Source organism: Orycteropus afer, unplaced genomic scaffold (genome assembly GCF_000298275.1).
Source record: "Orycteropus afer afer isolate SDZICR_OR568_19922 unplaced genomic scaffold, OryAfe1.0 scaffold00308, whole genome shotgun sequence".
Taxonomy (NCBI): Eukaryota; Metazoa; Chordata; class Mammalia; order Tubulidentata; family Orycteropodidae; genus Orycteropus; species Orycteropus afer.
In genome coordinates, this window is record NW_006921895.1 from 45,388 (window position 1) to 59,604 (window position 14,217).

At 39.3% G+C, this 14,217-nt stretch overlaps 1 non-coding gene across 1 annotated transcript; it reads left to right on the forward strand.

Moving 5' to 3' along the window:
• The first annotated feature begins 9,447 nt into the window (after nt 1-9,447).
• Nucleotides 9,448-9,573, forward strand: LOC122151124. The gene has a single exon (XR_006163986.1). It is a non-coding gene; the product is annotated as a U6atac minor spliceosomal RNA (small nuclear RNA).
• The last annotated feature ends 4,644 nt before the right edge of the window (nt 9,574-14,217 follow it).

A 14,217-nucleotide genomic window follows, 5' to 3' on the forward strand; every position in this document is an offset into this window, starting at 1 on the left:
AAATGCTCCCAACTGCAATTGCCCTGAAATTGCTGAAGGAGAATGCCTTGGGGGTTATGTCCTCCCTTGAAAGTAGCTAACAGCCAAGGACTGTACAGGGGTGCAAGATGCTGGGCCCCTTGCAATGAACAGGGCTACTTTGTGTTGCTGTTCATGCTCCAGAGATTCCTGTGGATCAGGCTGGGCCGAGTCTCCAGAAGAGATCATATCTCTGCCTGGCTTCTTCCCTTTCACTGTTCTGCTTTTCTTTTCTTCTTCTTCTTTTTAAAATTTATTTATTTTTTAAAATTATGTTTTGGGTGCAAATTTACAGAGCAAACTTGTTTTACATTCAACAGTTCATGCACATCTGATTTCATGGCCCTGATTACTGTCCCCAACCATTAAAACCTTTCCCCCCATCTCTTCCCTGTGACCACCTGCTCCCTGTGCCCTTCTCATCTATGCATTTCTATCTATCCGGCTTTCCCTCTATGTAAGTGCTACCTCTCTGGTGTCTCATGGCTGATTGATCCAAGTGGTGCATCTCCCTAGAATAGGTGGGCACATCGACCTGGGGTAGGTATTCAACATGTAGATATTTCTACTGTTGGGCTGAGATCCAATTCATGAGAGTGAGGCCATTTCTAGGCCTGAAAGGTAACCTGGGGCCATAGTCTCAGCAGTTCCACCAGTCTCTTTCTGACCAGTAATTCTGGTCATTTTTGTGTTTTTGAATCTTGTTCCATATTTTTCCTCTAACTCTATCCAGAATCTCCAGATTTGATCCCTTTCTGAGCAGTTGGCATTGGTAGCTGGGCACCATCTAGTTCTTCTGGTCTCTGGGTCGTGGAGGCTGAGGTCCTTGTGGTCCATCTTACATTTGGACTAATTGTTTCCAGATGACTTTGATTTTCTTCACTCTTCTTTGCTCCAGACAAACCAAAACCAAACAAACTCACTGCTGTTGAGTCAGATCCTACTTATAACGACCCCTCCTTGGGTTTCCAAGGCAGTATCACTACGGAAGTAGATTGCTCAATCTTTCTTCCGAGAAGTGGCTGGTGGGTTTGAACCTCCAGCCTTCTGGTTAGCAGTCAAGTGCCTTAGGCACTATGCCACCCAAAGCAAGAAGAGACCAATAGTTGCATCTTAGATGGCCACTCAGAAGCTTTTAAGACCTCAGTTGCTACTCACCAAAGTAGGTTGTAGAGCAAAATTTTTATGAACTATGTGTAGCAATTAATCATGATGTCCCCTGAGACTATGGTCCTGAGCCCACCGGCCTGGTAATTCTCTCTCACAAAATGTTTGATTGTGTTTGAGAAGTTACTCCAACCTTGTCTTCTGTTGCTAATGTAATGTATGTGGCTAATTTTGTAGCACAAGTGCAAAGGTAAGATTATCCTCAGCCAAATCTATCCTTGGTCTAGGGTATATTCCTGTTTGCCTACCCCCACCTGATCTTCTCACCTGTCTATGCATTAATCTGTAGCCTGGTTTTTGGTGCTAGTGATACTGAAATGTTATGCATGTAATAGTATTTGTCTCTATTATCTATAACTTTTGTATATATTTTAGTGTCTTTACTTTTCCCAATGTCCCCATGCTGCTCAAAGACTCTTTCTGTCCCATTCCTCCCTTCACATAAATCAACATGTGTCCCCTGAATAGTCTGAAATTTTCCCTCCACTTCCTTCCCATCCCCAGTAACCAACAAAGTGAGTTTCTTTCCATGAATAAACCTTTCTTTGACTTTTTACAATAGTGGGCTTATATAATATTTGTCCTTTTGTGATTGACTTATTTCACTCAGCATAATTCCTCTAAATTCACCCATGCTTTAAGATGATTTGTGTATTCTTCGTTATTCGTTAGTGTTGCATAGTATTCCATTGTGTGAAAGTACCATAGTTTGGCTATCCAATCATCTGTTGATAGTCATTTAAATTGTTTCCATCTCTTTGCTATAGTGAATTGTGCTGCAGTGAACATGGGTGTGCATATGTCTATTTGTGTTCTATCTCTCACCTCTTTAGGATATATTCCTAGTAATGGAATTGGTAGATCAAATGGTATTTCTATTTTCAGTTTTTTAAGGAAACGCCATTCCACTTTCCACAATGGTTGTACCATTTTGCAGTCCTACCAGCAGTGTATGAGAGTTCCAATCTCTCCACAGCCTCACCAGTATTTGTTACTTTTAATTTTGTTGAACTTTGCTATTATTGTGGGGATGAGATAATATCTCATTTTTTTTTTTTTATTTGCATCTCTCTAATGTCCTCGGAAGGAAGGTTGGGCAATCCTACTTCCGTAGTGATACTGCCTCGGAAACCCAAGGAGGGGTAGCTATGAGTCGGGGTCGACTCGATGGCACATAACAACAACAACAACAACAATGTCTAATGATCATGAGCATTTCCTCATGAGTTTGTTGGCTGCCTGTATAATTTTAGTAAGTGTCTGTTAGTGTCCTTTGCCCATTTTTTAATTGGGTTGTTTGTCTTTTTGGTGTTGAGGTATTGAAGTTTTCCATAAATTTTGGAGATGAGTCCCTTGTCCAATATGTCACAGCCAAATATTTTTTCCCAATCTGTAGATTCTCTTTGTACTCTTTTGGAGAAGTCTGTAGATGCACGTAAGAATTTAATTTTTAAGAGGTCACAGTCATCTAGTTTGTCTTCCAGTGCCTGTGCATTTTGGGTGCCATAAATTAGGGCCCCTAGATTTGCCCCTATTTTATCTTTGATGACCTTCATAGTTTTGGGTTTAACATTTAAGTCTTTGATCCAACTTGAGTTTGTTTTTCTGTATGAGTGAGGTATGGGTCTTGTTTTATTTTTGTGCAAGTGTATACTCAATTTTGCCAGCACCATTTGTTAAAGAGGCTATCTCTTCCCCATTTAATGGGTTTTGGTCCTTGTCAATGATCAGCAGTCTGTAGGTGGGTGGATTTATTTCTGAGTTTTCTATTCTGTTCCATTGGTCTATCTCTGTATCATTGCACCAATACCATGCTGTTTTGACTAATATGGCTGTATAGTAAGTTTTGAGATTCAGAAGTGTGAGACCTCCTACTTTGTTTTTCTTCTTCAGCAGTGCTTTGCTTGTCCGAAGTCTCTTTCTTTTCTATATACAGTTAGTCATTTGTTTTTCCATGTCCTTAAAAAATGGTGAAATCAGGATCGAGATTGCATTGAATGTGTAGACTGCTTTGGGTAGTATTGACATTCTCGTAATATTCAGTCTTCCTATCTGTGAACAAGGTATGTTCTTCCATTTATGTAGATCCCTTGTAGTTTCTTGTAGCAGTGTTTTGTAGTTTTCTTTGTATAGGTCTTTTTTTCCCTGGTAAGATTTATTTCTAAGTATTTTATCTTTATGGTAGCTGTTGTAAATGATATTGTTTTCCTTATTTCCTATTTCAGAAGGCTCTTTGTTGATGTAGAAGAATGCAACTTATTTTTGTATGTTGACCTTGTATCCTGACACTTTGCTGAACCTTTCTATTAGTTCTAGTAATTTTTTTGCTGAATCTCTTAGGTTTTGTGTGTATAAGATCATGTCATCTGCAGACAGAAATAGCTTTACTTCTTTGCCAATTTAGATGGCTTTTATTTCTCTTTCTTGCCTTATTGCCTTGGCTAAGACTTCTAATACAACGTTAAATAGAAGTGGTGACAGAGGGCATCCTTGTCTGGTTCCTGTTTTCAGGGGGAATGCTTTGAGTCTTTTTCCATTAATGATAATGCTGACTGTTGATTTTGCATATATGACCTTTATTATGTTGAGGATTTCCCCTTCTATCCCTATTTTGCTGAGAGTTTTGAAGAGGAATGGGTGTTCGATTTTATTGAGTGTGTTGTTTTGTCGATTGATATGATCATATAGTTCTTTTCTTTTGTTTATGTGGTAAATTACATTGATTGTTTTTCTGATGTTGAACCATCCTTGCATATCTGGTATGAATCCCACTTGGTCATGATGTATTATTTTTTTGATATGTTGTTGGATTCTGTTTGCTAGGATTTTGTTGAAGATATTTACCTCTATATCCACAAGGGATATAGGTCTGTAGTTTTCCTTTTTAGTGGTGTCTTTCCCTGGTTTTGGTATCAGTGTAATGCTTGCTTCATAATGAATTTCAGAGTATTCCACCTTTTTCTGTGTTCTGGAATAGTGTGACTGTCAGCTCTTTCCTGAATGTTTGGTAGAATTCTCCAGTGATGCTGTCTGGGCCAGGATGTTTTTTTGTGGGGAGTTTCTTTTTATGACCTGTTCAATTTCTTCTTTTGTTATGGGTCTGTTAAAGTATGTGCTTTCTCTGACAGGGATAATTTAGGTAGGTCTTTGTAAAAACTTGTCCATCCCTTTTAGGTTCTCAAATTTGTTGGAGTACAATTCTTCATAATATTCTGTTACTATCTTTTTGATTTCAGTTGGTTCTCTTGTGATCTCACCTTTTTCATTTATTGTTCATATTATTTGCATCTTCTCTTTCTTTTCCTTTGTTAAATTTGTTTGTCAATTTTGTTAATCTTTTCAAAGAACCAGCTTCTTATTCTGTTGATTTTATCTATTTTTTGTTTTCTGATTCACTTATTTCTGCTCTGATCTTTATTATTTCCTTACTTCTGGATACTGTATATTTCTTTGTTGCTGTTTTTGTAATTTTTGGATCTGTTGAGTTAAAGTGTTGATTTTGATTCTTTCCTCTTTTTTTGATGTGTGCCTTTATTGCTATAAATTGACCTCTGGGTACTGCTTTTGCTATATCCCTTAGGTTTTGGTGAGTTGTATCTTCATTCTCATTAGTTTCTAGGAATTTTTAATTCCACCTTTTATTTTTTCTATTCCCCAGTAGCTTTTGGGAAGTACATTATTCAGTTTCCACATACTTGATTTTTTTTCTTTGATCTTCTTATTATTGATTTCTAATTTTATAGCATCATGATCTGAAAAGGTGTTTCATAGTATTTCAATGTTTTTTTTTAATTTATTGAGGCTTGTGTCCTAATATATGGTCTATTCTGGAGAATGATCCATGTGCACTGGAGAAGAATGTGTATTGTGCTTTTGTTAGGTGGAGTGCTCTCTATATGTTTATGAGGTCGAGTTCTTTGATTGTGTTGTTGAGTTCTGCTGTTACTTTGCTGAATCTTTTTTCCAGCTGTTCTGTCCCTCCTTGAAAGTGGTATGTTAAAATCTCCTACACTTATTATAGAGTTGTCTATTTTTCCATTCAATTCAGTTAATATTTGCTTTATGTATTTTGAATCTTTTTCATTGGGTGCATAGTTATTTATTATGGTAATATCCTCTGGGCCAATGGACTCTTTCAGCATCATATAGCATCTTTCTTTGTCCCTCACGCTGTTTTTCACCTTGAAGTTTATTTTATCAGATATTGCCACTCCTGCTCTTTTTTTGGTTGCCATTAGCTTGATGTATTTTTTTCTCACTGCTCAATTTTTAATTTATTTTTATCTTTGTGTCTAATGTGGGTCTCTTGTAGGCAGCATATCGATGAGTCTTTTTTTCTTATCCAATCTGCCACTCTCTTTCTCTTGACTGGTACATTTAGTCCATTCACATTGAGTGTAATTATGATAGGTATGAATTTATTGTCATTCTGTTGTGTTTTTTGTTGTGTTGTTGGTGATTTCCTTGTTCCAACTATGTTTCTGTGTTGAGTTCATTTTGTTATCAAGTGTTTCTTCTCTTTTCTTCATTATTTTTGGTTTTGTACTTATTAAGCTCCCCCCCCCTTTTTTTCTCCTGAGTTTGCTTATAAAGATTGTTAATTCTCTTTGTGTTTACCCTGAAGTAAATTCTTATCTCCCTAAGTTTGGAATAGTCTATTCTATAAAGACATTGTCTTGTCTTCTTCACCATTTGGAAGTTTTATAATTAAAACTTTTATTCCCTCTGTTTTCTTTGTTGCTGGTGTCATCTGCAGATTGACTCCCTTATTTCTCTATATAATTTCTTATGAGCTTATTTTGAGAATCTTTTTCTGATTTGGTTTCTAGGTGGTGGTGTCAAGTGTCTTGATTTTAATTTGTTGTTCTCTGTTGTGGCTCTCTATTGGAAGGGCTCCCTTTAGGATTTATTGTAGGTTTTGTGTGGTTTTCACAAATTCCCTCAATTTCTGTTTGTTTGAGAATGTCTTGATTTCACCCTCATATTTGAGGGATAGTTTGGCTGGGTGTATAATTCTTGGTTGACAGTTCCTTTCCTTCAAGCCTTTATATACCATCCCACTGCCTTCTTGCCTGCATGGTTTCTGCTGAGAAATCAGAGCTTAGTCTTACTGGTTGTCCATTGTAGGTGACATTTTGTTTCTCCTGAGTTGCTCCTAAGATTCCTTCTTTGTCTTTGGTCTTGGAAAGTTTGATTATAATATGTCTTGGTGACTTTCTCTTGGGATCTATCCTGTATGGGGTTTGTTGAATGGATATCTTTTCTTCCTTCATGATATGTAGGAAATTTTCTGTTAGCAAGTCTTCAATAATTTTCTCTGTGTTATTTTTGCCTCCTCTTGTTCTAGTATTCCAATCAGATGTATATTGTTTCTTTTCATGTCATCCCATATAACTCTTATGTTCGTTCATTTGTTTTAAATCTTTGTTCTGATTTTTCTTCATACAGGCTGGCATCAAGGGATTTGTCTTCTAGCTGGCAAATATGTTCTTCAGACAGTTCTACTCCACTCTTTTTTCCTTCCACTGTGTTGTCTATCTCTGTAATTTTAATGTTCATCCTCTGAATTTCTAATAGTTGTTTTGGTATGAGTTCTAATCGTGTATTTATCTTGTTATTTTGTTCTTGAATGATTTTCCTGAATTCTTTCAGGATACTGTCTGTCTTCTCATTTCTGTTTACAGTTTCCTCAAGAAGCTCTGGTGGCTTAATGCCTGAGGCTTTTGACTGCCAACCAGAGAGAGCTGGCAGTTGAAACCCACCAGCCACTCCTTGGAAAGAAGACTGGGAAATCTATTTCTGTAAAGATTTACCAGCTCAGAAACTCAAAGTTGGAGTCAACTTGATGGCAGTGAGTTTTGTTTTTGGTTTTTTGAGCTCTTAGAGGGTGATATATATCTATATCTATATCTTCCTTTATACATATCTTCCATATATATATATATATATATATATATATATTCCTCTTCAGTAAGGTACATATAATTCTTTACTCTCGACTTTTGTTTCTAGCATTTTGTCCCCCGCCTCCTTTTTTTTTTTGAGTTTGTCTGTTGTTTCCTAGACATTTTGAAGTTGTTGTCTTTAATTGTTAGCTATGTATTGATTTGTTTCACTCTGATTTTATGTTTTACTATATCTGGGAGTGTGTAGCAGGTGTACTTCTTAGTTTATTAACTCAGCTGTCTTAGTGTCTCTCCAGTTCACCCTGTGTTGATGCAATCACTGGTGGGAATGTGGGTGAAGATCTTTGTTTGTTGTGAAGAGGATTTGGTATTAGGACAAACAGGTGTGTCCACCATCTGTCATTGATCCTGTGGTGTAGGAGCTATTGGTGTTACCAGTCTATTGCTTGAAGTGTTCAGTGTAGTAGCTATGGTTTCCTACTGGAGGTTTAATATATTCCTTCTATTAGGTGAGGCAGGGAAAAAAAGAAAACAAACAAACAGAAAAAAAACAAAACCACCAGAAGTGAACCACAGGATGGCAAGGCAGAAGTTTTCTGCATTTGGGGCAAGATAATTCAATCAGCAATGCAGGAATGGGCAGAGCAGCCTGGGTCTTTTTAGGGCCCTCTGCTGAAGATGATGCCCAGTTGTCAGTAAAAGTCTCATGTTTCAAATCCAGGAGTAGCCCCAAAGGAAAAGGGAATACCCTTTTCTGGGTGGATCAACAAGCCACAGAAACCAAGTACACAGATCCAATCCAAATTAAAAAGGGTTTCCAAGAGTTGGTCCCAAGCCCATTGCTGTGCACTTGCTCCAGGGCTCTGCCTACTTGGAGGGCTGGCTCTTCTCTTACCTTTCTCCCACTCCCCTCTGGAGTCCACAGCAGCCCAAGTCAAGGGGGGGGGTCTTGATCCATTTCCCATAAGATCTTTACTCCCCATCAAAGCTCCAGCTCACCTTGAAAAACTCTGGGTGTGACTATTCTGAGTCCCCAACACCTGTGAATTCTGCAGTGCACCCCACACTTTTGCTTGACCTCTTTTGTATTTCTGAAGATTCCTCTCCATCTCCACTGGCTGGGCTGACCTGCCTATTTTCCCAGTTTTAAACCTGCTCGCTTTCTTTGCCTTCACTGAATCTAATACTTTATCTTCTCCTTAGTTGCTCATAACCCCAATATCATTATTTGTATCTGCTTTACCTAGTTATTCAGAGTCTCAATTGGAAGATGGAGTGATCATGTGGGTTATGTCTACCACACCATCTTCCTTTCCAGCTGTTTTGCTTTTCTCGTTGTCCCACAGCTTTGAGGTTTGAGCCCTCCCTCCATAAAGTATGTGCACATAAATCCCTGTGTTATGATTGAACCGTGTGCCACCAAAACAAGTGTTGAATTCCTGGCCCTTGTACCAGTGAATGAGATTCTATTTAGAAGTAATATTTTGTTGTTAATGAGGTCATAACAAGGTAGAGTGGATCCTAAACCTAATTACTTCTGAGTTATAAACAGGCTAGAATAGATACAGAGACACATATGGGGATGGGAAGAGGACTGGCATCAAGAAATACCCAAGGAATGCTAAAGATAGCCAGTAGGTACCAGAAATCAGGAGAGCAGCTCACAGAAAGAACTGACATGGTCAAAACCTTGATTTGGACTTTTAGTCTCCAGAACTGTGAGAAAATAAATTTCTGTTCTTTAAAGCCATCTACTGTAGTATTTCTGTTGCAACAGTACCAGTTAACTAAGATACTAATCAGGGGTTCTCCTTCTTGGGAACCCAATACAAGGCAATAGGGAAGAGGCTCATGTTATATATGGACAGGATGGACAGCCAGGGAGCTAATGTGGCTGAAGTCTAGTGAGTGAGGGTGAGAATATTGGGGAATGAGGGAAAAGATGTAGGAAGGGGACCCAGGAATTATGTAGATATGTAAAGAATTTGGAATTCATTCAAAGGGAAATGAGGAAGTTTTGGAAGTGAATTAGGTATTAAAATGCTCTCTCTGGCTGTCATGTGGAGACTGGATTATGAGGGTAGGAGAGGCAGGAAGTCTAGTAGGTCATCTATTGTAGTATTCCAGCCAAGAAACGATTTTGCCTTGAGTTAAAAAGGTCATGATAAAGGATGTGAACAGGAGCTGAGAAGTAGAGTCAGGAATTCCTGGTAGACTGTGTGCAGTAGAGCTAAGGAACCTAGGTTTATTGCCAGGCTAATGGCTAGGTTTTCTTGGAGCAGTACCTGCTTCATCTTAGGTCCTGGAAATTTCTCAAATGAGTCTCCACTCTTAATTCCAACTTCCCTATTGATGAATATTTTATGAAAGGAGAAAAGGTTAGCACTACCCTTGACAAGGATGGAAAAGGCCCTTGGGCCTTACAACATGCATACTATTAAGTCATTGCCACCTACTTTGTGCCATCTAACCATGGTTTAGGAGCTCTGGTAGCATAGTGCCTAAGGCACTTAACTGCTAACCAGAAGACACTCAAACCCACCAGCCACTCCTTGGAAGGAAAGTTGGGCAATACTTCCGCAGTGATACTGCCTCGGCAACCCAAAGAAGGGTTGCTATGAGTCGGGTCCGACTCGACAGCACATAACAACAACAACAACATTGATGGATGAATCTGAAAGCTGATACAGTTTTGAATTAAAATGAAATAAAATGGTAGTTAGAGGAAACTACTGGAATCATTCAGTTGTCTTCCGCTACATGTACATGTCCCAACAATTATTTGTACCTAAGAGTGTTTGTACCTTCTTGCTTCTTATACTTCTTTAGTAGTGTATGTGGCTTTGTTCAGATGCTCCTTTTAAACTGGGAGAAGGCACTTTTATAATTACCTACTTTCTAATGGGCAGGCCACTTTGTGCATGGCTTATTGATTAAACAAAAGTCAAGGAACTACACTGTGCCAGGAAGGGAAGAACTCAATCCCCTCTTGTTCTCAACCTTAAACGGATGTGAGTGAGAAAGAAAGTGTGGAGTGACTGTGTGTGTGAGAATGATTATCCTTTGCTTTGGAGAGCCTGCTTGAATATGGAACAGATTATGATCCTCGGAAGCTGTGAATGCCACAGGTCAGGCTGAGAGGGGTGGTGAGTATCCCGGGGGCTCAGGCCTCCCTGATTCTAGCATGAGGCCTGGAATTAGCAGGAGGCCTTAGATGGGGTCAAGCTCCTGGTGGAGGAGGGGAACTTTCATTCTTCTTTGTTTAAAAGAGAGATTATTCTTCTTTCTAATGGTAAGGAGGGACATATGATGTATAGCCAAGCATTTATCAACTCTTCTTAACTTCCCTAACTCGGAGAGGTAAATGTTAGCACTAGTATTTTCCAGGAGAACATAACTCACTAAAATACTTGGAATTTGGGGATGTGATTAGGAAAGCAGATGCAGACACTCACACTCAGAAAAGTGAATCTTGATCACAGAAAGATGCTTAACAGATCACAGACAATTGGAGGGATAGAGTCTGGTTGGACATGCCATTTAATTAATGTAACCAAAGCATTTACAGTATGAACAATAAGAAGAAAAGAGATCACAACTTTTCATGATCCACTGTGCCAGAGTCAGAAACACCCATCATCTAGTGCTCCATGTGATGCTATTGTGCCTTGACTTGCATATAAAGTAACTACTTCATTTTCTGTCTTCAGGCATGCAGGCAATGTTTATCTAGTTTGATGATGTATCTGTCAAAGTGTAAACTTCAGAAGAACCAAGAAGCAAACATACAATTCCAAACACAGAAACTTTGCTGCTCTAGGTCAGGATCTTACCTTGTTTTGTGTCTCACACTTTTCTCCAGACAGGTAAAATCATTTATTGCTTCTACCTATAGTCCTGTTAAACCTCAATATGACACCAGTTCCTGCTTCCAGAAAGAATCCTATAAGCAGCTTCCTGAAAGTTTTTAAAAATGGTCTGTGGTATTTCATAGTAGTTATACTTTGGATAACTAGAGTTTGAGGAACTAGTAGGTCATGCTTACAGGTATGTCAGACAGGTAGCTGGGGGTATTTAGCAGATATCTGGAGGTCTGAGTATTTAGCAGATAAAACAGACTTAGGAAGTGGGAAGATAGGTCTGGGAAATGCAAGGTGAAGATGGCAGCAATGAGTATCATTATGGAATAAAGATAGTGCAGAGAACAGGCCAAGGTACTTAAAATGAACAGTAGGAAAGGTTGGAGTTAAACCAAAGAAGAGAATGCTCATCTTGAGATGCAAGAGTGCTGTTGGCAGTGGAAGCTGAGTAGCTTACAAATGTAGACTTTTGCTTTGGTTTGACCTGTGAGAAGACAATTTCAATAGACGGGAGAGAGGAAGAGCCAAGAGGCATGGGACCAAGGAATGGGGACCAATACATATTCGGCATTTTCTAAATTTAGTGTTCTGCCACCTGTCTGTCTGTTTGTTGTACTGTGGTGGTTTGTATGTTACTGTGATACTGGAAGCTATGTCACCAGTATTTCATTTACCGGCAGGATCAAACATAATGGACAGGTTTCAGTGGAAATTTCAGACTAAGACAGATTAGGAAGAAAGGCCTGGTGATCAACTTCTGAAAATGAACTAGTAAAAATCCTACACATCAAAACAGAACATTGTCCAACTTACTGACTATGGACATGTCATCAGGAGAGATCAGTTGCTATAGTTGTTGTTGTTGTTGTTATGTGCCATTGAGTCAGATCTGACTCATAGTGACCCCTCTGTGGGTTTCCGAGACAGTATCACTATGGAAGTAGATTGCCCAACCTTCCTTCCGAGGAGTGGCTCGTGGGTTTGAACCTCCAGCCTTCTGGTGAGCAGTCAAGTGCCTTAGGCACTACACTATCAGAGCTCCCAATTGCTATAGTAGGACACCATGTTTGGTGAAATAGTTGCAATGATGAATTTGAATGTACTGGTGATTGTGAGGATGGTGCAGAACTGAACAACATTTCATTCTGTTGTACATAGGGTCACTGTAAATCAGAGTTGACTCTATCTTCAATGGCAGCTATCTATCTATCAATCCAAATTTAGTGCTGGATGATGTTTAGACAATATATTGTTTAATTGAGAACATAAAATGAGGAGAGGAAGTAGAAGGCTTGGAGGGAGACTGGTGAAGAAAGACTGGAGATTAAACAGTAGATCAAGATGGGATGTTACGAGTGTTTGTGTGTTTATATATTTTGGGGCAAGAAGGTTTGAGCATGTGTTGAGGAATTGGAGAAGCAGGCATTGGAAAACAGAGATCACAGTCATTACAGGGAGGCCCAGCATGATGGGAGGCAGAAGAAGGGGTTAACCTAGCTATGTGGCAGAGAGACTTTCTTCCAAGATGGGTGGGAAGGAGGAAAGTTTGGGTGATGATCCAAAGAAAACTTAAGGAGTTGGGAGGAAACTTGTGGGAGTTCTCATCAGATGTTCTCAATTTTCCCAGGGAAGTAGGTGGAGAGGTCATCTTTGAGAGTGAAGGAGCAAGGGAAGAAATATAACTGGAGGAGAATGAAGATGGTTGGGAAGGCTGCTGTGGTGAATTCCAGGACAGGGAGGACACTGTAGGTGATAAGAAGGGCTGCAGCCAAACACCAAGCCCAGCTACCGATGTCCACCTTGTCTGTTCCTGCTGCCCCAGCCACTTTTAGCATTGATGCTGATGAGGGCCAGAAGAGACTTTCCATGTTTAGAGATTTATTGAACGATTGGAGATCATAAGGGAAAAAACCAAGCAAGTCTGAATTTTTTTTTTTTTTTAATAGTCAGGGAAGACTTTCCAGAGGTGGAGAGTTCAGAAGAGTTTGATCTGAGAATAGAGAGAAATCTTGAGAAATAATCAGGGATCAGATGCGTCTCTCTGGAAAGGTATCCCTTAGTTATTTAGGGAGGGGGTAGAAGCACTTACTTTTTAGTTGATTATCCAGGTTCCATCTTTTGCTTCATTGTAACATGGGGTCTTAGTTATGTAGTGCTGCTATAACATAAATACCACAAATGGGTGACATTAACAAACAAACTTATTTTCTCACAGTTTAGGAGGCTAGAATTCTAAATTTGGAGCATCGGCTCTAGGAGAAGTCTTTCTTTCTGTTAACTCTGGAGGAAGGTCCTTATCTCTTCAGCTTCTGCTTCTTAGTGCCTTGGAGATCTCCGTGTATCTTAGCATCTATCTTCCCCATGTCTCTTTCTTAGCTTGCTTATTTTATCATTTTATGTCTCAAAAGAGATTAATTCAAGACACCCTACAGCAATCCTGCCCAATTTACGTACAAAAGACAACCCATTCCCAAGTGAGATTATAACCACAGACATAAAACAAAAAACAAAAAACCAAAACTCACTGCCATCAAGAAATTTTGACTCATAGCCATCCCTCTTTGGATTTCTAAGGTGGTATGTCTATGGAAGTAGATTGCCCAGTCTTCCTTCTGAGGAGTGGCTGGTTGGCTGGTGGGTTTGAACTACCAGCCTTCTGGTTAGCAGTCAAATGCCTTAGGCACTATGCCACCAGAGGTCCCATAACCAGACATAGAATTTAGAATTTACGGTACATTTTTTGGGAATAATTCAATCCATAACATTTCACCCTTTGTTGCCCCTCTCAATTCATTTCCTTGCCACATACAAAGCACATTCATCTCATCACATCATCCCAAAAGTCCTAAATCAACCCCAAGCCCAAAATCTCATCTTCTGAAAGATCTAAATTAAAATACGGGTGTGACTTTAAGTGTATTCCATTCTGAGACAAATTTATCTTCATGTGTACCTTTGAAATCTTGACTACAAATTATCTGTTTCCAAAGTACAAGCAGACATTTCCATTACAAATAGGATAAATTAGAGAGAAAGAAGGGATAACAGGTACCAAACAAGCCCCAAACCCAGCAGAACAAATTACATTAGCTCTGAAGTATTGAAAACAGTCCACTTGTCTCTGAGACCATCAGGGTAAAGACCCTACCCTCCAGACTCTGGGTGTTGGCCATGCTCTCTGGATTCTCAGAATAGCCCCTAGGTACTGGGTTTCAGCTCCACCTTCTAGGCTCTCTGGGTTGGTAACTCTACTCTCTTGGCTTCAG